The sequence below is a fragment of the Sinohyriopsis cumingii genome, chromosome 1 (assembly GCF_028554795.1).
Source record: "Sinohyriopsis cumingii isolate HCF-2022 chromosome 1, ASM2855479v2, whole genome shotgun sequence".
NCBI lineage: Eukaryota > Metazoa > Mollusca > Bivalvia > Unionida > Unionidae > Sinohyriopsis > Sinohyriopsis cumingii.
This window is the reverse complement of record NC_142961.1, coordinates 33367862-33394432: the sequence shown is the minus strand read 5'-3', so window position 1 is coordinate 33394432 and position 26571 is coordinate 33367862. Positions and strand designations below refer to the sequence as shown.

Sequence of the window (26571 nt, the reverse complement as noted above, 5' to 3'; positions counted from 1 at the left end):
TATGTGTGTGTGTGTGTGGATGGATGGATGGTTAGATGGATGAATGGATTGAATCTTATTATTTGAAACAACCCAGTAATATTCTGCGTTTATAAAAATTGACATTAAAGTTGTGTCAATACATGTAATAGAGTAAAACAAGACAAAACCATGAACAAACGAAAAGAACAAACAAAAATTCCCACAGATAACTTCACAAATTATTCAAAAGGTTGATGACATAAATATTTTTCCTGATTTTTTAAAATGACGTATGCAAGTTTACCTAACAATTTCCCTTTGTTTCATCATTTCTTTTGCGCTATTATTTGCCAGATAGTGGCATCGATTGTTTTGTACGGTAAAGCGTTGCCCAGATGTTCAAATGTTTTCTTAAAGTTATTCGGCCTAAACTGAACACATGTATATTTTAATTTAGATATTCCATTTGCAATAGAAGTATTATGACATTTGTGAGAATATCTGGCTCAAGTAGCCACGCGTCGACCAGATTTCTTAATTTAAGTGGCAGTCTAGCACAGATGATGTGCTTTCAATGCGCTACCAACAAATTTAGGCGTACACACTTGATACCAACATTTTTACATATTCGATGCCAACATATTTACGCGTACAAACTTGCTAGGAGTGATTATGCTATGATATACACGCGGCGGAAGCACACTTATGATAGAGTTAAAAATTTTGGTGTTCAGGTCTCAGCGGTGATTTCATTAGGCAGTTGACGTCGATGAACCGGGAAAATACTACATGTTTTAGCAGCTTGACATAGTGTAACTTGTCTAGGATACCGTAAGATGGTAGAGTGAAGAAATTTTAGTTAAAACAATGCTGATTATGCATACGAGGAAACTTCAACTGGAATATAAAACAGGAAGAAAATATGACGAAAAGGAACCGAAACCACTATCGAGTAGGAAACTTTCCTGAAAAGGGTTGACATAGTAAAAGAAAATGACGGGCTTATGTTTTACGGCACACAAGGTTATGAAAGACCAATATTAATGGCCAAAAAATCAGAATCACGTGACGTGACTCTTACGTCCGTTGGTTCCCGTGAATCCACACGTTCAGATTGATCGTTTGTATAAAAATGTTATCCAACAAGCTCTGTGATTTGAAATAAAAAGACAAAAAAGTAAACAAAGAAACTGTGATTTTCACTCGTAAGGTGCCACGAGTTTCGAAGTTTAAAAATAATAAACCAAGGTACCGGTCTATCTTTACAGCTACGTACATTATCTTTACAGCTACGTACATTATCTTTACAGCTACGTACATTATCTTTACAGATACGTACATTATCTTTACAGATACGTACGTTATCTTTACAGATACGTACATTATCTTTACAGATACGTACATTATCTTTACAGCTACGTACATTATCTTTACAGCTACGTACATTATCTTTACAGCTACGTACATTATCTTTACAGATACGTACATTATCTTTACAGCTACGTACATTATCTTTACAGCTACGTACATTATCTTTACAGATACGTACATTATCTTTACAGATACGTACATTATCTTTACAGATACGTACGTCATTGCTCGAAAGTTACTTATTCAGTTACGGCTCATTTTTATGTCTCAAAATTTGGGATGCTTTTCGTGGCCTTCGCTTATCAGAGAAATGAGTTAATATAATAGTGTATAACTGTATAGAAAGATACATAAACTGAACAGTGTAGACTTGGAATTGCCGTAAGGGCACCCGATGGTCTAGTCAGGTTAATGCCCCCCCCCCCCCCCATCTGTGTTAATACTGACGGACGATCATTGCGGGTGAGGGGCTGATTTATCGGCCTACGAAAGGTCTGGCTATAGGTTATAAATTTGAAATAATGTTTCACGTATGGTTCTATCAAAACTGGACTGCATACGATCTGTCTTTTCTAAATAGCTACGATCCGTTAAAAGCAAAAGTTATATTAAAAAAAAAACCTTGAGAATTTCAGGATAATTTATACCCGATACAAACTACTTTCCAGATGAGAGTTGTCGAAAGGACATCTGCCATTACAGGTTCTTTGACCCTGTTGGCACCCTCATTTTGCGTTACTGCTAATGGTCATTTGTATTTTCGTGTGGCCGCAAATATGGATCTCATAGAAATGATAGTACTACATTTGCTATATCATTTTCAAAGTTTTGATATTTTTGAATTAGTCTCGAGAAACTAGTTCTGATCCTGACATTCAATCATGAAAAAGTATGTATTGTATTGTTATACATTACCCATATATATATGTGTGTGTGTGTTTGTATGTGTGTGTGTGTGATTTGGATTTTGAACATAGCTTTAACAATTCTGCAGTCATATCGCTACGATGTCTGCAGTGTGGCAGTTTATAGTGATTGCTAGTACTGGGGCATCATGACGCAAACATGTAGCAAGATGTCCCACCCAGTCACATTATCCTGATACCAGGCCGACCAGTCCTAACATTAACATCTTAATGCTTTGCACCTAGCGATGAAGCTGTTATTACCATTTTTATAAGTCTTTGGTATGACTCGGCCGGGGTTCGAACCCACGACCTCCTGCATCCGAGGCGGACGCTTTCACCCTTAGGCCACCTGAACGGTCACGCGAGAGTGGTAATTGGGGAGTAAGTGTTATTTTACGTCATGATAACGTAAGACTATTTATTGTTCTTGAGGGGCCAGGATTAAACGTAATTCTTTTTGGTATGTTCTTATCGTTTGATCGTCTTCAATAATAAAAAGAAGGGGAGGGGCATGAGAGGGGGTGGGGGAGCTAACCGAAAGCCTACGTTCATGACATCGAAACTGTTTGATAAGAAAACGACGTGTTTAAATTATTTTTTGAGGTTCTAAAGACTGTGAAGATGGATACCGTAAACTCACTTATAAGTCCCGTCCAGCTGCAAACAATATATACCTTGAGCTTCCGTCGCATTATGCACCGGCAGATCAGAGTCTGTGTTGATTGTTGTACTGATTACTTCAAACAAACTGAATAGAACAGATCTACCGGTGCATTTGTGAGAAAGTCGATCTGGATATATGCAGTTTGCATCAAGATTCAACATATAAGCGAGTATTCACAGTAGATCTGGTTCGACGAATATTTAAAAAAAATTAAACATAAAACAAAGAAATAATTTGCAGCACAGACAGCACAGGGTCACTTTTCATCACATTGTACTATATATTGTATAATAAAATAACAAAGAATATAAAGAGGGAGCGGAACTTGAACCGGAAAGCCCATAGTTCAGTTTGTGGTGAGTTTTCCGACTCATAGTTGCGCGAAGACACTCATATTTATGTTCAGCATGTAGGCGAATGGTTAACCTAGAATAACATGTGACCGTTTTCAGTTTCGCCCAGATCTTTCCGCCCTGAAGCGAAAAAAAAAGACATTGAAAACAACAATTTCTACGATACATTAACTCTAAACAATAAACATAAATATGGACAACTAATCGAAAATTAGACCTAGCCATCTTGCACCAAACCGATGTACCAACTTTCTAAGAATAACTCGTTATATATCATGCCATGTGCACACAGAAGAAGTAAAAAGAGAGCCGTCAAAATGCCCATTCTATTTGACGCAGGAGATCGATTAATATTTCATGAAGTAATAAAAAAAACATGGTGGGACAGGAGCTAATAGACGGCGAAATTGATCACGAGGATAAGTCGGCACTAAAGGCCGGCTTGCAGTTAGTAACTTGGGTGTCCAAGTCCAATTTCAAACATCGACGGTAGACGTTAGATGTGTTCCCGTCTATTTCAGGACGTACGCTTCATGAAAGGTCACAAATCGCGGATTGGCTCATCGGTCAAGAAGACAGATATCAGTACATCGGACGAACCAGCTCCGAAAATAAATTTAGTACAGAAACAAAAGATAAGGTGCTTTCAGCAGAACTCTTACCAGACATTGATTCAGATTTCTCATCTTACTTAGTAGTCATTTCTACTTCATATTCTTAAATTTGTAATGTTTGTTAACACAGCTATGTGAAGCACTCGCATTTCATCTGCACGGGCCAGAGTTTGATCCACTTTTCCATAATGGATAGTGGTACACAACATTCGGTTCCTACGTATTCTAGTTTCCTTCGCCATCAATGCCACCGAAGTCAGCGTCTTAGTTACCAATGAATTATTTTGTTATTTGGTTTTATAAGGCTATTTTAATTGTCCGAAATAATATTTTGGAACCATTGTTGGCTTTAATCACTGTTGGTAAAATCTTTATATAATACACTGTTTCAGGTTTAAGATTTATACATCGAGACTCATCCTAGGAGCTGAATATAGGTTAACAATTCGTACACAGCGTACACCTTCTATGTGTTTGTTTGTTAGTCGTGCATTATCTTACGATGCTATTTAACAGATTAAAGTTTTGACAGGCTTTTGATAGTGATGAGTAATAGGAGGAAAACACTGTTTACAAGTTTGTGTTCAAAATGTATATCTTCTTACGAAGAACCTAGAAAAAAAAGTTACTTTCCAAAGTGTAAAAATGCTGTTATAATAATATTTATTTATTCTGATTGAAAATTACATATAAATTCTAAGATTTTCAAGTACTGTCAGAATAAACCTACAGCCTAATTTAAAAAAAAACAAATATCATGCATTCCATGACCGTTATCGTTAAGCTTACTGTATGTGGCTATGTATGTTTTCTATATCATTCATTTCCTTGACAGCAAATGTTTTTTCATAATGAAGCAAAATAGTGTGAGACAGACAAATGGAATGATATGCATTTGTGTAGGCATATGAGATGTTTTGTAAATAGTTTTTTCCCCACACCATCCTACTGAACAAAGGATAAGACATTAAAATAAAAAAGTAGACGTGGACGTTACAGCGATAATAAAAAATTTAGACCAATTAGTTCACGGGGAGGGGAGAGCAAAAACAAGTAGTAATTTATTTATACACCAACTCAATCAGGTACATATCGGGAAATTAAGATAATATGGATAAAGTGACCAAAAAAGTGTTTATCATAGCAGGATAGAGAAAAACGATAATGTTCTACTGTTTGTAGTCGCTCCTGCTTAGCTTAAGTGTAAAGCGTGGAATTTCAGTTTGAAAAACCGTCGGTTCGGTTATTACCGCGGGTGAATTTTATCATAATACAGAAGCTGAGAACTATATCGCTGAGTGTAGTTCAAATGTACAAGTTTTAAGTGAACTCGAGTGGCGTTCCGACTAAATTGCAATAGTGAGCGCGCTGACGTGCCAAGAGCCTCGAACGTGATAATGTGCCAACAGTCTTAATGTATTACAACGATATAAACTAAAATGCCATTGACTGAATTCCAATTTTCTGTCCAAAAATTTATTTAGTCAGAAATATTATTGGGCACAGCGTATTTCCAGTGAATAATTTAAATATATTATCTCAAGTATGAACTAAAACACAACTAAAATTGATTCATCTAAGACTGATTATAAGTTATAGAATGAATACTTTTGAAGTAAACAACATTAAAAAGAAAAATTAAGACACAATAACATGACCGGATGACGGTCAGCTTCCTTTCTAAAAACAGTTTAAATTGTCAACAAGATCATGTATTTCCAGGTGGAAAAAAAAACAACATATATACCTCCATTCATAATGATCTGAATATTTAATCTATAGTCAAAGAGAAATATTAGCTCTGTATTATGTTACTTACAAAATAAATGTGATTGATCAGCTAGGCCCTTAACACTTTACTGACCATGGTCAATCACACAATATATACATATATAGAATATAGGTATATTATGTACGCTGTATCAATGATATACCACGAGATGTATAAATTTTTCATTAAAAGGAAACGAGGCTTGCCCGAGTTTCCTTTTAATGAAACATTTATACAACGAGTGGTATATCATTGATACAGTATACATACTATACATATATTTTATTTATACCACATCAAAGTTTTCATTTTATATGGGAGATAAAATTGACGGCCACAAACAGTGCACTTTAGGGGAGTGAACTCTTCACAACCCCACGCATGTATGTACGCTCAAAAAAGAAGTTCTGTTGTGATTCATAATTTCCTGTACACTTCATTCAAATTAATTCCTATATGTTTCGTTTAGCAATATTAAATGAAATGAAAACACAAGGATTATAGTTAACATTCAAAATATTTTTAATAATGTGCATGCAAACTTTGAATTTGCAGCGTTCGTTGTCATGAACAGTAACAGGGCGGCCATTTGAATCTATAGCAACAGTACTATTTGAGCCAGAAACATCAAAATAATGAAGGAACAATAGGTAATTAAACAATTTAACCTTAACCACATTTCATTGATATCGTTTATGTCCATATTTCGCTATTCTTACTGACTGTCAGTGTCAATTTCAATAATTCTCCTACGTTTTCGCTGTGTGGGCCCTGTTTGATAATTCGACTGTTGAAAGAAGTTGACCCAGTTAGGGATCTCGTTCATGTTTTCCGTTTGGTTCATAACAAACATATTTTGTGCGGTGATGTTTAATCCGTAGAATGTTTTGCAGATACTCTGATTCTGCTGAATATTACACATTGGGAACTTGATATACTACAGTCTGTTGCTGTGTAGTTGGAAATTTCTTTGTTGTGGTGGTGGGGGTTGCTCAGGTAATTGGAGTACGTCTGTTGTTGTTTTTCACTAATGTTTGACTTGCTGTTTATACACTGTACGTTTCTGTGTCCTGAAATTTGCATGATATCCGTTGGGGGAATGTTTTTGTCTCTTAACTTCTGAATTAAGTACTGTCGGCTACTTGTGTTTGTTAATTTCTTTCTTTCTGTAATATTTGCCTTTTCTTTAATTTTTTCATGATGCATCCAAGTTTGTTAATTCCAACGACTTGTTTCCTAAACCATTTTGGGTTTGTCGCTGAGATTAGCATAGTGTTGGGGGCAATATAGAAAGGATCTTCACGTTGACAAAAGTCTGCTGGTCTTTGCTCAGCATACCGTTTGTAGATAGCAAGTGGATCTCTCTTTGTTGTATTTGTTTTCATACATCCTAGGATTAATATCCCTGATGTCCGTGACATTGTCTCCTGTTCTTGTTTTTGTCTGCCTTTCATTGAGTTCTTGAGGCCATTCACATATTTCTTTAGTGTAACATCCCCTATTTCAGATTGTAATGTTCAGTCACTCCCCTCAAACCAAAATGCACAGAGTTGTTAAACCACAATGTGTTAAGAATGGCTTCAGGTGTTTCCGTCCCCATTAGTTTTTTACTATACAAGGCATTTATTTCTTCGTCTGCGATCGGTTGTCTCCGATTGGGTTTATTTCCCTTTCCTTTAGATTTTAAATCTTTTTGCTTAGCCCGACGAGCTTCCCATGTTAATGCAAAATTTGTGTCTGTTCCTCTCATGATTGTACTTGCATATTTCTTGATTTTAAGGTGGCGATCAATGGAGCTGATGATGCTTCTTAAGCTGTTCGGTTCAAACTCAGATCCATCTTTTCTTCTAACACATAGAATAAAACCAGCCAGGTGCTGATCCAATTCAGATGGGTGTATCTTGTGTAAATTTCTGAATCTATTTTTTGACTGCAGGAATTCTGTCACTAGCCTTACATCAAAAAGTGTCTTTTTTAAAAGTGTTTGCATTCTGCTTACTTTCTATAAATTTCAGTAAATCATCAGGCTCATGGTGTACAAATCTGTCTTCCCTAGCACAATGATCATTTTCATTTACAAATGTCTCAGCCATGTCTCTGTCAAACTCTCCAATTAACTCACAGTTTAGTAGATTAAATATTGCTTCATTTTTCTTACTCCTTTTCTGATGTCATTGTTTTCTTTTTTCCACAGAGTTGCAGTGTTTGATTTTTGCCAGAGGGAGAGACTTGGAACATCAGTGTTGACAGAGATGACAGCAGACAACACAGGGTGGAGTTCAATTATATTTATTTCCTAGATTGAGTATGGTTGTTTGTTTTTTTTTTGGGTATAAAAATGTTAGTTTCTATAAAATATATTTTACAAGAAAATCATTTTCTTGTTATCTTTTCCTTTTTAAATGTAATATTGCAAGAAATTCATATCTATGTTTAGAGAGTATAATAGCTATCAAAACATGTTCATTATGCGTATTCATACACCATGGGCAAATCACAGTTTGATATACAAATACTATTGGTATATCAAGTTGCTTTATACCAACACTTCAAAGGCCATATATATATATCTATATATATATATATATATATATATATATATATATATATATATAGGGGGGATGGAGAAAAAGTACAAATTTAAAATTCTCTAACTTGTATCATATTACTAATACCTATCTAAAATTCTGTTAATGTTATCAAGCATTCTCCTGTAGGATCCAGAAACAGGATTTTCGGTGCATATTTTTGTATTTCTCTATAATGACCTCTGTACACCTCCATTTCTGTCGAAATGACGCAAATCCATGACTTTGTACATCAGTTTTTAGTGATGTTGTGTGCACGGTATAAATAGTGTATGGGGTCTATGTGTGCAGGCTAGGCAATGGGTGCCGTCAACCGCGGACCCAGGTTCGAATCTCCGTAGAATAGGAATTACAAATTTTCTAACCTGTATGATAGTGTTATTAATTCGTATTTAAACTTTTTGTTACCTGCTCCTGTTTGGTGCATTTCTCTCCATCTCTCTCTCTCCCTCTCTCTGACACACCAATAAAAATATGAGAAATTAATAACAATCTTTAATACGTCTTTGAAGTAGGCAAGATTTTTGACGTATGAGGAGACATAATTAATAAGTAAAGAAGCAGAGATCAATTTAGCAGAAATGTAAACGACGACGGATCTTATGATTTGTAAGACGTTTTCAATTAGATGGAACCATATTTGAAGAAGAACATTGTTCGAAAACTTCAACCACTTGGTTATGTGAAAGCTCCATTAGACTTAACGCCATGACTAATGAGATAACCCAAATTCAAACAAGCTGAGTATATACATTTTTACCACAAAACAAATTTTCCAGATATATCAAATATAGACCAAAGGGATAATGTAATTGGACATTTATTCAACATTTAACAGGAGATCAGCTAAGAACAAAATGGATATTCAACAGAATTTAAATTTTAATATTGAATTTGGAATGGTATCGCTCGCTTGAGGGAAACTCATACATAGAATGGCCTAAATAGGTTAAACCAACGATGTTTGTAATCTTTGTATTAGCATAACAATATGCTGATAAAACAAAGTGTTGTGCAACCAGTCTGTGTTAGATACTACATTTGGAAGATCTCCAGATATTATGAAAACAAAACTTAGATACATACGTTCATTAGTTTTATAAATGCCCGGTAAATGTTGAGGATGTAAGAAAAATTGAAAATGAATTTGAGATAATCATACCTGTATATCAAATATTGGAACCAGGATACACCAGAGTTTTGTTTAATGGAAGGCAGCACAAAATACATCAGATCATTTAAATTGTGTCAATAAAGATAAACAGGTATTAGACACATAAATAATGCTGAGGATGTTGCTAAATAAAATAGCTCTAATAAGCCAACATAATTATTAGAAAACAAAACACTATGCCACAATAAAGATAACTCGAAAAATATAAAACCACAAAAAGGATTAGTGGTGATATTTTTTTTAAAACTGTCAGCACCAATGAAAAGTTGCGCATGTTATTCTCTGTGATGTATGTGGTACCATATATAATACCCAGGGAAATCTTTCCTGTAGTAATGCACACTCCTTGTACAATTAAAACACCACAACACATTCTATTAAGTGCTTTTGTACTTTACATCAACCCACAAGAGATTTAACTTAATAGTGGAAAGATGAACTGTATGTATTCGTGCATTTTACGATGTGTTCGGTAATATTTGCAAAACTTGTGTCCTTTCAATTAAGAATAAAAAATGCAAAACCTATTTTGTTCACACACGAAGATCAGTTTCTTTATTAATTTAACAAATATGTTAGATCTGTGAGAGAAAACGTTTGAGGATAAAGTAGAGACCGTGATTCCTTAACATGCAAATCTAGAGGTGCAGTACGCAATTACAATTGTAAATACTGATAATTCATACCATTGCTCATTGTTCATTTGAATGGTTCTGGGCCTCAGTTGTTTATCAATAAATGTGTTGATAGGATCTGGTCTTAATTCATACCTGACGTTAATGAGAACTATATTTCATGCAACAATTGTTTTTAATAGTTGATAGGTTCATGAAAGAATAAGTATAAATAATAACTACCATACCAATCTGGCTTTCATATAGTTATAGATCCATCAATAAACACACATAAACAAATGGATACAAAAATAAGTCGAAACATATGATGATTTTCAATTTTCATGGTCTGCAATCAATCGTTTGGTTATAGTTCAAGTTGAAAAGACGAATGTTAAGAACATTTCAAGAATACCCCGTTTGACATTCGACACAAAGTCATGTTGCGTTAGGCACATGATTGATCTTAATACACTCAAAATGAAACTTCTTTGAATGGTTCTCGCTTTCATTCAGTATTATCCTACGTCCATCATCTCCGCCATAAATACAGTATCTGACCCTACTAATTAATATTGGCTTGTCATCTGTCTTTGGCACATAGCACTTGTTTTCGCGAAAAGTATTTGTAAATAAAAGTTATGGCACAATACACATGCTACAAAATATTTTAATTCCGAAAATGATATTGTATCCAGAGGATCATTGTGAGGAAATACTCTTTCAAGAAGACAATCTAAGGGACATCATACGAAATATTTTTTAAAAAATCTAAATATTGCCTGTTTGTCAGAAATAACTGAATTTCTTTCTGATTGCAATATGCATGAATGTGGTTCAACTTCACTATTTTGTCTTTCGACAAAATTCAGGCAACTCCCAACTTTATTTGTACTTTTCTGCTATAAGGGAACTTAATTTCAAGTATAATCTATTTATCATTTCGATGAGGTAAATATTCTTATCGACGATTATGTCAGATTTTTTATCTTGAATATACGTGATGACTAATGTCGACAAAACTTTGTTAGGGACTCAAAAGGGCGGCGCAAGATGCGCACGTGGCATTGTGGGTATTTGCGTACAAAATCGTGACGACAGTGAAAGCAGCCCATACATGGCGGCCAGTATATTTGGTGGCAGAAGAACTCGAGAAAATCATGGAAAGAACCACCGAATTACGGGAAGCTTCTGGAATGTTATACATATCCACGCTGGCCGATTCCGAGACCCGAACCCACGCGGACACATGTGAGATGTAAGTGATCTGTACGGGTGAGGGTCTTCTTCCGAGGGTCCAAACGTTTAACAGTCTATATATAACATATTCCTGATGATTGGCAATGAAATAGGACATGAAATGTGCATGGCAACTTGCAGAAATGCTGAAGGAAGTCATGATTTATTGCTTGAAGAAAGCTTTTGTTAAGAAAGAAAGGATAAGGTCAAAGTCAGACATTATATGCCTACATTCCAACAGTCTTTATAAATGGACCACGAGGCGAAACATGCAGAAAAAATCCCAACAAGAAAATAAATTTTTTAGATGGGAAACTGGTAAACAGATTAGTTGGGTAGAAGTAAATCTGTTCCAAATGTCGGGTTGCTATGATATTGGTTGCAATATGAAGTGGATCTCATCACATTTGATTTTTCAATATCAGCATGTATTTTGTAACAAGATTCAGTAAATGTAAAAAGTATTGTTTGTTTTTACAATATAAATTTGTAATATATAAATCTCAAGTGTCTTTCGTACCTTTCCTAATCCTTTTATTAGTAGTTATTTTGTTGCCGTCCTTTTGAGTATAGTAGTGTGCACATTGCAACATAGCAACAAACATAATTCAATAGGGACACTTACTACCTAGAATACAATTAAGTTTAAAACGTGAGAAGAAATGCGCAAAACCTATTTACGTGCGTTTACAATGATAGAGTTAGCAAGGTGGGTGATGTGCAATTTTATAACAACAAGCTGCAAAGCAAATAAAGTAAGAAAATTAGATTATTCGTGACTGGTACTGATCCATCGTGTATCTGTAATGAAGGAAGGGTATCATCAAGTGTTATACCGCTGTTAACAATCAAAAGGATAATGTATTGTTATCCCACAAATGAATAAGAAGGTTCATGGATTACTGATGGATCATCATTTATATGGCGTTCAAGTTAAATAATTTGTGTTATGTTTATTTATTTGTCAGGACAGATAAAGACGCAAAAATAAATTAGTAAAGAAATAAGACGTGTAAGATGAAAGAATGTGAAATTATAAATGTAGAAACGTTGTTTGTTCCATCATAAGGAAAATCATCAGGGTTATTGTTTAATAACATCATACAGTTACGATGTGTATAAAATACAATTAATGAAACAGAGTCCGATATAAAACCTTTCAGCAACCCGTTCACACGTATACATTGAATACCAACTCTGCAGAGCAGTGTTGTCTGTTTTTCAATTTAAAATGCATGTCAGAGATTTGTACTTAAATCAATCAAAACTTATTCTGATACGATGCGAAGAAAAACAAAACAATATGCATCAAGGCTTTACCTTATTTTTATCGATTTGCTTGTTTGATACATTCATTTTAACACTTGAGTCATTGTTCCCATTTTCGTCGTCAATTCAGTTTTGAATGCCTCTCTCTTTTGTTTTATTTGTTTTTACCACTTGGTGCAATATTCTTACCGTCTATTTTAAGTTTTAATGCTTTTGTCAAGTACTACATTGATGTCATCAACTAATTCTTGAGCAACACATCGTTCCCCGTCTATTCGTGATTGTTCAACCTCATTTTGTATTTATTGTATAATTCAGCGAATGCTACATGTTTTTTCTTCAATGGATCTTACTACTACAATATGTAATAGATAAACCGTGCTTTGTTTTCGCGGCTTTTTCATGCTTTATTAAATTTCTATTATTTTTACCATCATCGATATTTCTGGTTATCTCTTTTGAATAATTATTTACTCTGCAACTCTGGCAAGGTACTATAGCGCTGTTAAATTTATCTCCTTGCAAAAGGTATCAATTTGTTATTGTTGCTCAATCATTATATTTTTGATCTCTTAGTCAGTATATGGGATTCCATTATTGAAGATTCTTAAACTATCCTGTTATTGTAAGGTGCCATATTCTTTAGTAGATTAAAAAAAATTAAAGGCCAAAAATATATTAAAAAACTCCCCATATCGCTTTCTGATATATATCAGTCTTTGTTCATCCTCATCTCGATCGATTGTAATCATTTGGCAAAAAGACATATCTGATTGTGTCTTTCTTTTTGTATACCGCTCCGGTGGCTTAGTGGTTAGAGCGTCCGCCTCGGAAGCGGGAGGTCGTGGGTTCGAACCCCAGCCGAGTCATACGAAAGACTTACAAAACTGGTACTAACAGCTGCCTCGCTAGAAGCTCAGCATTAAGAGGTTAATGTTAGGACTGGTCGGCCTGGTGTCAGGATAATGTGACTGGGTGGGACATCATGCTACATGTCTGCGGCATGATGCCCCAGTATTAGACATCACTATAAACTGCCACACTGTAGACATTGTAGCGATATGGCTGAAAAATTGTTAAAGCTACGTTAAAAATCCTAATCACACACACACACACACACACACACTTTCTTTTTGTGATCATAGGGCCAATATGATTCTAAATCTCTGTGTATACAGGTAATGAAGATATGAGATTGTAAAACCTGTTCAATTGCTCTCTTTAGTAGCTGTTATTTTATTTTGTCTAATTATCCATCCATTGATGTCTTTCAGAGTATTGTCCTCTACCGTTTTAGCATTTTAGGCTCAACATTTCTTTTTACACACTGGTTAATAGCTGCATCAGTTTATTTCTCCCTCTAATATTTTAGTTATTTCTCAGTAACATAATTTTAACCTTGTTGTTTTAATGCGCTCTTTATATCTCTGTTATTTTGTATTTCTTTTTCCCTTTCCTTCTCAGTTTGTTTTTACATTTGTAACATTATGCAACTGTTTGCACTGCAAGCGCACGGTATGTTTCTCAAATTTACTGACTGTAACATTTATTTGTGTAGTTTTTGTTTCAACTACTGCTTAATGGCGACTAAAGTTCCAAGTAAAATTAAATCTTCAACAATTTGTTCGCCATAAATACTTTCTTTCTCTATTTATTTTTAAAAGAAATCTTTTTAAATCGTTATAGAATGATCTTGTAAACTTTACATTTGTATCATTCCGAGAAAGAAAATGTGTATGTTATCTTGATACCGACGACATTATTGCTTTTGTATGAAGCTGATAAAATATTTATAACACCTATCTAACAACTGTTGAAACTAGTGTATAACCATTGTTTGCGTTTTGCAAAAGACCAGTAAAATTGTTATTTATGTAAACTATAAGCGTTGTATTTGTTGAAGTTTTAGGGTCGTGTGGCCCCACGAGTGGGTTTGATGCAAATAATTACTTGCACATGGAACTACTATTTGGATTTAAAAAAAATAGTTTTAGTTGTATCCAGTGGGTTGATATAACTCTTACTCCCATATTACATTTTTAGTGCTCTCGTATCCCTCAATCCGAATGGTTGGCTATTGTAGCTTATTTATTTATTTATTCATTTATTTATTTGAGTGTTGTAGTAATCGAGGGAGCTGGTATAAACATTACTACGTTCTCGAACTCTTAGGTCTTTACAAGTTATGGGCAATACCGTCAGGCAGCACCCACACCCGTCACGCATCCACACCCGTCAGGCAGCATCCACACCTGTCACGCATCCACACTCGTCAGGCAACATCCACACCTGTCACTCAGTCGTGAAATCAGATTAACTTCATTGCATAATCATGTAAAGTTCAAATTTACACTAGGCTGGGTGTGGCTTGAAATTGGTTAATAATAATAATAATAATAATAAACGATTACAAAATCATCAATCAGGTCTCCAGTCCGTGTTATAGGGTGGGTGGGTGGAGAGCTTCGTGATATTGATGTTTTGAACACCTCATAACACATACTCAACTAGTGTGTAAGTAGGTGACTATAAAATAATCCTGTAGGTACTTGAACGACACAACAGTTTCGCTACAATGAGACCGTGTTTCAAAGTCAAAGACTAAGAATGAATTTTATGTACGATATAAAAATTGCATGAGAGGGCATTCTCTCCATAATTGTCCGTCACCACTATTTGGGAGAATGACGACTAACTCCTACTTTATCTAACTCATGAACTACACAGAAATAAATCTCTAGACACCATACATGGTAGGGTCATACATTTCTCTTGTCGCCATTATCCTACATGACAAGTAGGTGCGTTCATGTATACATTCAGCAGGGCCCTATTTAGATAACATTGTCTTACTCATTCAACATTGCGACAAAATAACAGCTTTACAGAATATGCACACCCATGAATGCACACTTAAGCAGATTTCTGCGGTTATGTCAATCAATTCAAGTGTATTTTTTTTAAAAGGCGCGTCATCAAACACGAGAGAGAGAGAGAGAGAGAGAGAGAGAGAGAGGGATATGTACACGTTTATTTGATTCATGGGCTGATACTAAAGAACACCTTTAATCAATTCGATTTTCCGTAGAAATGTTACTTCATAGTTTGGTAAGATGTTTAGTTAAGTGAGTCAAAACAGACAAGCATCTTCAGTGCGGTTTAATATGTCAAATTATAATTTCTGGCTGTCACATGAGGCCCTACTGACAAATACTGCACTGTGGACTATTAACACTGAAAATGTCATCAATAACGACAGCAAACAGAATATCTCCTGACATATTTGAACGTTATTCTCCTAAGTTATTTCACGTATAATCTGATATAAGAACAGGTTGCCGTGTCGCACGTGACGATTCCGATGATAGTGCAAATCTTATTCTTTCATATTTTATGGTGGTTGCTAAGGGTTTGAAGATCTAGTGATGTTTTGGTGTGTTGTCATTTTCGCATTCATGTATCAAGCAAATATTTATGTGCTTTGGGTCTGTGAATTGCATTGGATGGTGCGGGAAACCACCGCACCCAATCAAAATTAAGTTGTTCAAATTTGAACACTGTTCTTACATGATCGAGACAATGGGAGCTGTGACGTGACGGATTTTTCAGTCATATCGCTACGATGTCTGCAGTGTGACAGTTTATAGCATGGTGTCCCACCCAGTCACATTATCGTTGTTAGTACCATTTGTATAAGTCTTTGGTATGACTCGGCCGCGCATCGAACCCACGACTTCTCGCATCTGAGGCGGACGCTCTAACCACCAGACGGCCGGAGCTGTCGTCATCGCTGCCGACGGTTAAATGATTGAATATAAAAAAAGTGAAATTCAACGAATAACAATTTAATGACAATTCAATAGTGAAATGATTTTTTTTTCTCCAAATACTCTCCTTCCGCTCGACCCTGTGATAACCTATTGCATCATTTGATTAACAGTGTGAGATAGATTTCCACCTGTCCTTGTATTCTAATCATCTGTGTATTCTTTTCTCCTATTCCTCCAGTTCTCTCTTCCTCGCGACGTTCTCCAAATTCCTTCTCCTCGTCGACTTCTCTATGCTCCTTCTCGACTTACTCCTCCTCGACTTATTTTCCTTCTCCTCCTCGACTGCCTCCTCTGACTAGATTTGTCAATTCCGACTGCTCTGCTAGTCTTAGTTCCTTCTCCTCTCTTAGAGACTCGGGAGTTAAATGAACCGGAATTCTGTCCCCCATTAACATTCCTGTGAAAACAGAAGAACAGTACAATATTTTCCTTAGCCCTCTCATCTCACACTACATCCAGCCTATCATTGGATACGGCTATTAATTGTCTTCGGTCACGTATTAATTCACATCGAAAAAGTCATATGTTCTTGCATGGTAAAACAACGTCGTAATAAAAGTACCGCATCAATTGCTTCTCATACATTCATCAACAAATTGCGTCACATCAGTAAATATTCCTAATCCCATTATACTAACAATATCACAGCAATCAAACAAATTTCTTTACATTACAACTCATACAAAGTACACAAATATTCAAATTTCCATATTCTGATATTCCATACATCCATTTAAACTAGTCTTACACACTTCAACCATTTTCCAAATTCATAATTCAAGCATGTGTAAAATTTAACATATCACATGGATAAATGCGTTACGAAGTAACCTAATAGCAAATTACAAAATTAATTCTGACCTCAAGCTAGCAATCTACATTATTCTTTACATAATACTCAAACTCATTTCTCAAATAAGCATGTAAATTAAACGCTACAAAGGTACTTATACGTACTAAACGATCCTAGTAATTAAGTATACATGCTACACTTTATTACAATAACCATGCCGTTATATTCTGCACAAATCGTGCAAATAACTTACCTTCTCGAAGCTTTGTCTTTTCCTTAGAATCTGCTCTCTAAGTTTTACCGCCAAATTACGAGTGGCTTCCTCTGAGTAACCCACTATTGCTCAGCAATCATCCTGGGCGAGACTAAATGTTCACTTCCTAGTTAGAAGTTATAATTCGTATCGAAATTGTTATCACACAATTCTGATTGGGTGTCGGTTTGACCCGATCCAATCAAACTTAGTGGACATTGTCATTCTCACTGTTTGTCTACGTGGGAACGGATTTAGAACACGCCCCGTTTCCTCGCGGGTTCCTCTGATCTTAGGACTAAGATGTAACACATAGGTGGGAAGTCGCGCGATCCAACGACTGTGCCGATTCAAGATGCCGGATTTTCTATCTGGTCACAGTAACCTTGCGTAAGAGATTAGCTCTAGCCTGCAGAAATATTTAGACATCAAACCATGGCTTGTAATAATACCCCAGTGTATACACTACTTACGAACTGGGGCTGAGCAAACGTGACAGTAATCATGCAATCTGTCCGATGAGCTTATACTTTTGTGCTGTTGTGGGCTTAACGTCATTGTTAGTAGACGATATGATATACATGGTGGCCAGCATAAATATGAAGGAAGAACCCTGAACAATCCCGGGAAAAACCATACACCCATTGAAATCTGCTGGCAAACTTTCTTTCATACCTTCATTGGCCTAGCCTGAGACTCAAAACCATGTGGACAGCGGTCAGATTACAGAGATCGGTAAAGACGAACGTGTTAGACCACTTGGCCACCCGGGGCCCTATCTTATGTTGAAAAATTATGTCAAAGTCTCAGTGGGGGTGCGGGAGTCATCATGCATGGCAGTCAATTGATGCACATAACACACATTGAAAGTCGCACGATCTAGCGTCTGTGATACTCCTAGATGCCGGGTGTTCTGTCTGGTCACGGTAACCTTGCGTAAGAGATTAACTCTAGCACGTGGCAATGTTCAGACATCAAACCATGACTTGTAATAATATCTTAGTTTATACACGACTTACTAACTGGGGTTGAGCAACGTGACAGGAGCACACAACCTGAATGGACTGATAAATAAGCAATTTTACGCTGCCGGCCCGTGTTTGTACAAATACCTTTCAACCAAATACACCAATAATGGCTTCCCTCTAGCACGTATTCATAATTTCGATGTCAAACCTACAAAAGTATCCCTTTTTAGTCAGTTGCCTCCACCACTTCAGGCCCATGTACAATGCACCGCTGTTACACGCTATGGATTTGTCAGCATTACATACTAACTTAAGGTAGGCAACTCATGAAAACAAATATATATCACTAAGACAAAGCACTAAAATATCTGCTCGATCCGCCAAGGTGTAGATAGCGTTGGCGTATCGGAATCTTGGCTTGCGAAGATGTGTGGATAGTGTTTTCACAGCGACTGCAGATATGTAGTTTTTTGCGTGATTGTGTCATGTTTGTGTGTGTGTCTGAGAGAGAGAGAGAGAGAGAGAGAGAGGGAGAGAGAGAGAGAGAGAAGATGAAAGAAAGAAAGAAAGAAAGAGAGAGAGAGATTTGTTTATGTGGTACGGATCAGTTCTGTCTCCCCTTTTTCAGACAAAATAGAAAAATACAACCATTAGAGACAGCAAGCATTATGTCGTCTAGTGGCTTTCGCGTTAACTCATTGTTAAGGATTTTATGCAAGCCCTTAAATCTAAATCTACTAGTACGAATCAAACTTGCTACATTTAAACTTTCCATTTTGTAGGTGCTGCCGGTGAGGCATAATTCGCACTCCAGATTGGTAGTATGTTAGATTTTTTTGTTATATGGGATTTAAATTAATATTAAGTTTTGTGCAGGCCTATAACTTTAAAAATACAAATAGGAATGTGCTTGCAATATTTAATGCTTAGTGATTGTATACAAAGATTATTGTATTTAAAATGAATCACCTTCACACTTATTAGCTGGGGAAGGTCAGCGGTCGTTCCCTAATTTAAACATATATGGATTGAATTCAACTAATATTTACGAATTCGTGCAAGTCCAAAGGTATAAAACTACACATAGCGATTTGATGGAAGTCGCTGTGTTTTATGTTGATGAAAAGGGGAATGGTGTTTATTTCATTTCTCAAAGTTAATCAGTTTTCCTCTGCCTTTGTGCCACCATCCACACCCCTATACAAAGGGTAGAGGTCTTTTAGGTTAAGGGATTGTCCTCATTTACACATATTTTGATAGTAAGCAATGCAACTTACTATTAAGAATATTTTATATTCATATGGAATAATGCATGAATAAAGAGTTCACTTTTGGTTTGAAACCCCAAATATGGTTAGGCCATGTTCTTGTGCCTGTTCTTGCCATCTGGACAGAGCCATCGCGAAAGAATTTGGAAACTTTCATGATTGCAACATATAACCATATATACACTCCCTGGTAAAATTACAAAGCCAAATTATGTATGCAAACACCATTGACCTTTCGGTCTTCAGCCCATGGGCTACAACTTTAGAAATGCCTATAGCCTAACCTAAGAATATTTTCCCACCATCAGGACGTGACTGTTGTCTCGGCTTTTACTGATAAAAATACAAGACACAGAGATCATGATGTCTTCCATTAGTGGCAAAATGTGTACAATGTCGTCTGCCAGTGGCATGGGCACCTCTGTTAAATGTGTACAGTTCTATGTCAAGGCAATAATGTTAAAATGTGTACAATGTCGTTTGGCAGCGGCATGGACGACTGTGTTACAATGTCTACAATGTGGTGTGTGTGTGTGTGTGTGTGAGTGAGTGAGTGTGTGTGCCTTGGATATTTAACGTAGCTTTAACAATTTATCAGTCGTATCGCTACAATGTCTGCAGTGTTGCAGTTTATCGTGATTTTCTAGAACTGGGGCATTATGCCGTAGACATGTAGTATGATGTCCCACCCAGTCACATTATCCTGACACCAGGTCGACCAGTCCTAACACTGACCTCTTAATGCTGACAACGTGGATTGCCAGCGGCATCGACAATGCTGTTAAGTCGTAAGCAAAGCTAATGTTAAAGCTCTCATGTAAGCACGCAATTGTTAAAGTTACGTTAATTTGCGGGATACTTGTTGCCCTGGACCATTGTAAGTAGGGTTTAACGCCATTTTTTAGCACACGATAGGATATACATGGCGGCCAGTATTAATGGTGGTGGAAGAACACGGAACATCCCCGGAAAGAACATCCGATCCACGAGAAGTTACTGGCAAGCTTTCTCACATATCCACATTGGTCGAATCCAAGACTCGAACCTAAGCAGACAGAGGTGAGCCGGCAATGATCCGTAACGAGTGCGCTTTAGACCACTCGGCCACTCGGGGCCCTGACCATTGTAGTAAAGAATGACTTCGTATATATATATGGTCTTGCAGATATACATTTTAATATTTTAAAACCAGCCTGATATAAAGCAAAAGGAAAACAAATATTTACGTGCTTCCTATAAATAATAGTTGCCTGGATACAAATCACGAATTCCAATATCATGAATTGATTCTAGCCACTAGGTCACCGGAGCGGTCAGGCAACTCCGTCTAAACATAAGCAAAGCTAATTTTCAAGCTCTCATGTAAGATCACAACTCTGGAATAAGTTGAATACTTGTTTCCCTGGACTCTTGTAGTAAAGGACAGATAGAGAGACAGATAGATAGACAGACAGACAAACAGACATACGACAGACAGACAGACGGATAGATAGATAGATAGACAGATAGACAGGATAACTTGGAAATAACATAACTAATCTAATTAAAATCAATATCCCCGACATAACGGAGATCTGATTGACACATGTGCATTGCCAAGTTCAATGGAACTGTCGATTTACGAAGCAAATTAAAAGTTTCACCTTTATGAATGTGAGCAACATCACTCTGAGCAAAAAGTTTCAAAGGTTGACACTATCTCAGATAAATTGCAACGCCTTATCCAAAAGATTACCAAAATGAGTTGACAGGGAATTTCAAAGGTAACCCAGAGAATGAACCCGTACTGTTTGTCATAAAACATATCACGCTTTTAATCAGATTGGAAATAATGCCGCATTGGCATTGATGTTGCTACTCCTGCTGTTGTCTTTGTTGCGGATATAATTTGCAATGAGTGTACTGATATGCATATTATTTGTGGGCATGTGTGTGTGTCTGTGTGTGTATGGGTGTCTGTGTGTGTGTGTGTAATGTATATAAAATTGTTGATAACCCTTGACTAAATGATTACAATTTCCATGCCGCCATCATTTACCGATATTTCATGGTCATCATTAATACTCTAATTAATTAAAGGATATATTGGTGGCACTTCACCTCAAGATCCCGGTAATAAATATCAAGTATGGTACCCTAAACGAGCTTGCTCAAGATATAATTTTCTGTTGTTTATTTGCTGAACATATTTTAAGGCCTTGCTTACATTTGTAATTCAGTAATCGTGCAACATTTTTAATTCACACACACACACACACACACCTTAACGATGACAGGTTCATGGATGCACGCAGATAATTTAATAGTTTTTTGTGATTTATACATATTTTGTCAATCTAAAATAATTTCGTGTGGCCCAAAATAGATGAAATTACATTGTACTTGATTGTAGTAAGTATATCTACTTTGTGTTTGACGCAGCAATTGCTAAAGAAAGTCCGGTCTAATGATTTTCGAATTTTTGACCCTAATTAAAGACTGATGATTTACGGGTAAGAGGATTAAATGTGCGTTTATATCTACATTACTTATACTCATCAGTATCCACGATGTATCGGAGACATGTACAGAATAGCTAACACTATTTTCAGATCAGCGTTCTACATTTGGACCTATGTAAATACGAAACGGAAGTCTTCTTGGTTAATAGCGGATGAGCGGTTTGACAATCGTGCAGTCAGTACAGTCAAAACTCAATCAAAATTGTTAAGTTTTAGCAATTTGGGGAAACTTTAACAAGGAGAACGAAAATCACACGAGTTATGAGATAAAATGGGATTACTATCTCACTTCATGTTGGGATTAGCAGTAGCTGTGATGGTAGCCTATTTCATGTCTATGAAGAAAAATGGCGGTTCGAGCATCGTGTCAGATATAAAAAAGGAATACGACTACATTGTTGTCGGAGGTGGGTCTGCCGGCGCTGTCCTTGCTTCTAGATTGTCAGAGAAAGACGATGTCATGGTTCTTTTGTTGGAAGCAGGTGGTGAAGAGACCAGGAAACCCCTATATCATATCCCTGCCGGTTGTTTTATCCTTCAGAAAACAGAGGCTGACTGGGGTTATTACACTGAAGCCCAGAAATTTTCACATTTCGGCTTGAAAGGCAACCGATCGTATTGGCCACGAGGAAAGGTTCTTGGTGGCACAAGTATTCTGAATTGCATGGTGTATAATCGGGGGAGTCGTTACGATTACGATAACTGGGCCTCACAAGGATGCACTAGATGGGGATATGACGATGTTTTGTCCTATTTCCTGAAGTCTGAGGATATTTTGATACCAACATTGAAAGATTCCAAATTTCATAATACCGGAGGATACTTGGGTGTAAGTCATGCACGAGTAACTCCATTTGTGGATTACTATCTACAAGCTGCGGAAGAATTAGGATTTAAAATTGTGGATTATAATGGAGAGGAATTCGAGGGATTTGCAGAAACTCAATTCACCATAAGGAATGCGGAACGAAGTAGCACATCTAGGGCGTTCCTTAGACCCATCATGCACCGCCAAAATCTTCACGTTAGTTCCCACTCTCGCGTTGTGAAGGTTATCTTTGAGAAACTGGTCGCAGTGGGGGTCGAGATGATACGCGGAGACCGAAAGTACCAGATTTATGCCTCAAAGGAAGTAATTCTATCTGCAGGGGCCATTGGATCTCCCCAAATCTTGATGTTGTCGGGGATCGGACCCAAGTCACACCTCGATCAACTTGGAATTCCTGTGATAGCAGATCTTCCCGTTGGCGAGAACTTACAGGACCATCTTATGCTTCGAGTGCCCACCGGGGTTAATATTACTGGTTCCGTCACCGAAAGAGCAATGTCAAGTTGGTGGACCTTTGCACAGTATTTTCTCTTTGGTACCGGCTATTTGAGTTCTTCTTTTCTGGAAGCTGTAGCCCACATACAGACAGAGAGCGGCAAGGAGTTTAAATCTGCTCCAGATATACAGTTGGTTTTTAACAGTTTTGTTCCAAAGAAAGAATTGATAGAACTAAGAGACGATTTACAGAATGAGACGAGATATAAACTACCCGATGAAGGTTTTTACGGGATAGTGGGATTGCTGCATCCCAAAAGTAAGGGAACCATAAGACTAAGGAGCAGGGATCCTTTTGATCCCCCAATTATTGATCCGAATTATCTCGCGGAGGAAGATGACGTCAAAACCTTTATTAGAGGATTCAGAGTAATGGAGAAATACCTAGGTACAAAAACTATGCAGAAAATTGGAGTGACTTTGGATTTACTCCATTTTAAACCGTGTGGTGGAAACGAGTTTCTGAGCGATGTCTACTTGGAGTGTTTAGTTCGTCATCAAGCCGTAACAATGTATCACCCAACTTCCACCTGTAAAATGGGATCTCCAGAAGACTCATCCACCGTTGTAGATCCTCAGTTGCGGGTTAAGGGAATTGGAAACCTTCGCGTTGTGGATGCCTCGGTTATGCCCGACGTCACGTCCGGAAACACTAATGCACCCACAATAATGATAGCTGAAAAAGCAGCGGATATTATTTTGGAAAGATAATGTGAAAAATATAATGGATAGCAACAAATGAAGGTAAAATAGAACATGTTTATATCTGTATTATTTTGAAGTAAGCAATTTATCTTATAAAGCTGGAAAGGAATTTGTAAAATACAGTGAAACCCGTCTAGAAACTTTGATATGGAAGCAATGCAAATCAAATTCGTAGTTGCAGCATGAACATAAAAAAAAAATCTTCAGTCTCTTAGTTGCTTTGCGGATAGGTTTATGTTTCTGCTCGCAATTTCGGATGAAAATAAAAAAGAGCTTCACTTAAATCAATATTAAGTGGACTATGCACTTTATTGACATCAATTTGTAAACATCATATTCTAACTGACATGCTAACATACACACTATCAAATAATGTGAATAAAGCGAGGTTTTAAAATATGTACTGTGTTGTAGTTTTTGAAAAAAAACTTTAATGCAAAGCTATGAACCTTATGTTTGTTACATTAAAAATGTTCACACAATTTTCCATAGAACTCATTTAAAAAGAACAACAAACAAACAACACACACACACTACAAAAGCACCTTCTCCAGAAAAATCTGGATTACTTTCATGATAATCTTGACGATATTTGGGCAAGTGACAAAACAATTTGTCGCTCAGGAGAAACAAAAATCAACGTGCACCAGACGGACACTAAATCATACTGACTGACTGATGTACTAGCTAAGGAGAGAGAGAGAGAGAGAGAGAGAGAGAGAGATGTACACGTCAATTCGATTCATGGGCTGATACCAGTGGACACCTTTAGGCAATTCAATTATCCGTAGAGTATAGTTTTACAGTTTTGTAAGATGTTTAGTTAAGAAAGTCATTACAGTTTAACAAGCATCTTCGGTACAGTTGAATTAGTCAAATTATAATTTCTGGCTGACGAACGAGGCCCTCCAGACTAAAAGTGAACTACGTTAACGCTAATGAAAAAAGGCATGAATAACGACAGCAAATATACTATCTCCAGACACATTTGAACATAATACTCCTATGCTATTTCAAGTAATCTGATATAAGTATGGGCTGTCGCGTAATACTCTGGTGGTTGTGATGATAGTGCATGTGTTTTTCATTTATTTTTTCTGGTGTTGTTAACGTTCTGACGATCTAGTGACTTTTTGGTGGATTGTGTGTTTAAAAGCGATTTCGTGATGTGTGTGTGTATGTGTGATCTGGATTTTTAACATAGCTTTAACAATTTTTTAGTCATATCGCTACGATGTCTGCAGTGTGGCAGATTATAGTGATGTCTATCACTGGGTCATCATGCCGCAGACACGTAGCATAATGTCCCACCCAGTCACATTATCCGGACACCAGGTCGACCAGTCCTAACACCAACCTCTTAATGCTGACAATGTGGGTTGCCAGCGGCATGAGCAATGCTGTTAAGTCGTAAGCAAAGCTAATGTTAAAGCTCTCATGTAAGCACACAACTTCGAAATAGGTGGGATACTTGTTGCCCTGGACTTTAAAATCACAAACAGGAATGTTGTTGCTATATTCAGTGCGTAGTGATTATATACAAAGATGATTGTATTTAAAATGAATCCCATTCACACCTGTTAGCAGGGAAAGGTAAGCGGTCGTTCCCTAATTTAAATATATATGGATTGAATTCAACTAATATTTACGAATTCGTGCAAGTCCAAAGGTATAAAACTACAAATAGCGATTTGATGGAAGTCGCTGTGTTTTATGTTGATGAAAAGGGGAATGGTGTTTATTTCATTTCTCAAAGTTAATCAGTTTTCCTCTGCCTTTGCGCCATCATCCACACCCCTATACAAAGGGTATAGGTCTTTTAGGTTAAGGGATTGCCCTCATTTACACATATTTTGATAGTAAGCAATGAAACTTACTATTAAGAATATTTTATATTTATATGGAATAATGCATGAATAGAGAGTTCACTTTTGGTTTGAAACCCCAAATATGGTTAGGCCATGTTTTTGTGCCTGTCCTTGCCATCTGGACAGAGCCATCGGTAAAAAAATTTGGAAACTTTCATGATTGCAACATATAACCATATATACACTTCTGGTAAAATTAAAAAGCCAAATTATGTATGCAAACACCATTGACCTTTCGGTCTTCAGCTATCCAGAGGGACTAACATATGGGCTACAACTTTAGAACTGCCCATAGCCTAACCTAAGAATATTTTCCCACCTTCAGGATGTGACTGTTGTCTCGGCTTTTACTGATAAAAATACAAGACACAGAGATCATGATGTCTTCCGTTAGTGGCAAAATGTGTACAATGTCGTCTGCCAGTGGCATGGGCACCTCTGTTAAATGTGTACAGTTCTCTGTCAAGGCAATGATGTTAAAATGTGTACAATGTAGTTTAGAAGCGGCATGGACAACTGTGTTACCATGTCTACA

General features: G+C 36.7%; 1 long non-coding RNA gene, 1 other non-coding gene and 1 pseudogene across 2 annotated transcripts; all 3 read left to right on the top strand.

Moving 5' to 3' along the window:
- The first annotated feature begins 5908 nt into the window (after positions 1 to 5908).
- LOC149806674 (uncharacterized) lies at positions 5909 to 8015 on the top strand. The gene is made up of 2 exons (XR_016424935.1): positions 5909 to 6292; positions 7837 to 8015. It is a non-coding gene; the product is annotated as an uncharacterized LOC149806674 (long non-coding RNA).
- Positions 8016 to 13322: 5307 nt separating this feature from the next.
- On the top strand, positions 13323 to 13395 carry Trnap-cgg (transfer RNA proline (anticodon CGG)). The gene has a single exon. It is a non-coding gene; the product is annotated as a tRNA-Pro (tRNA).
- An 8872-nt stretch (positions 13396 to 22267) lies between these two features.
- LOC149806672 (glucose dehydrogenase [FAD, quinone] pseudogene) lies at positions 22268 to 24567 on the top strand (annotated as a pseudogene).
- The last annotated feature ends 2004 nt before the right edge of the window (positions 24568 to 26571 follow it).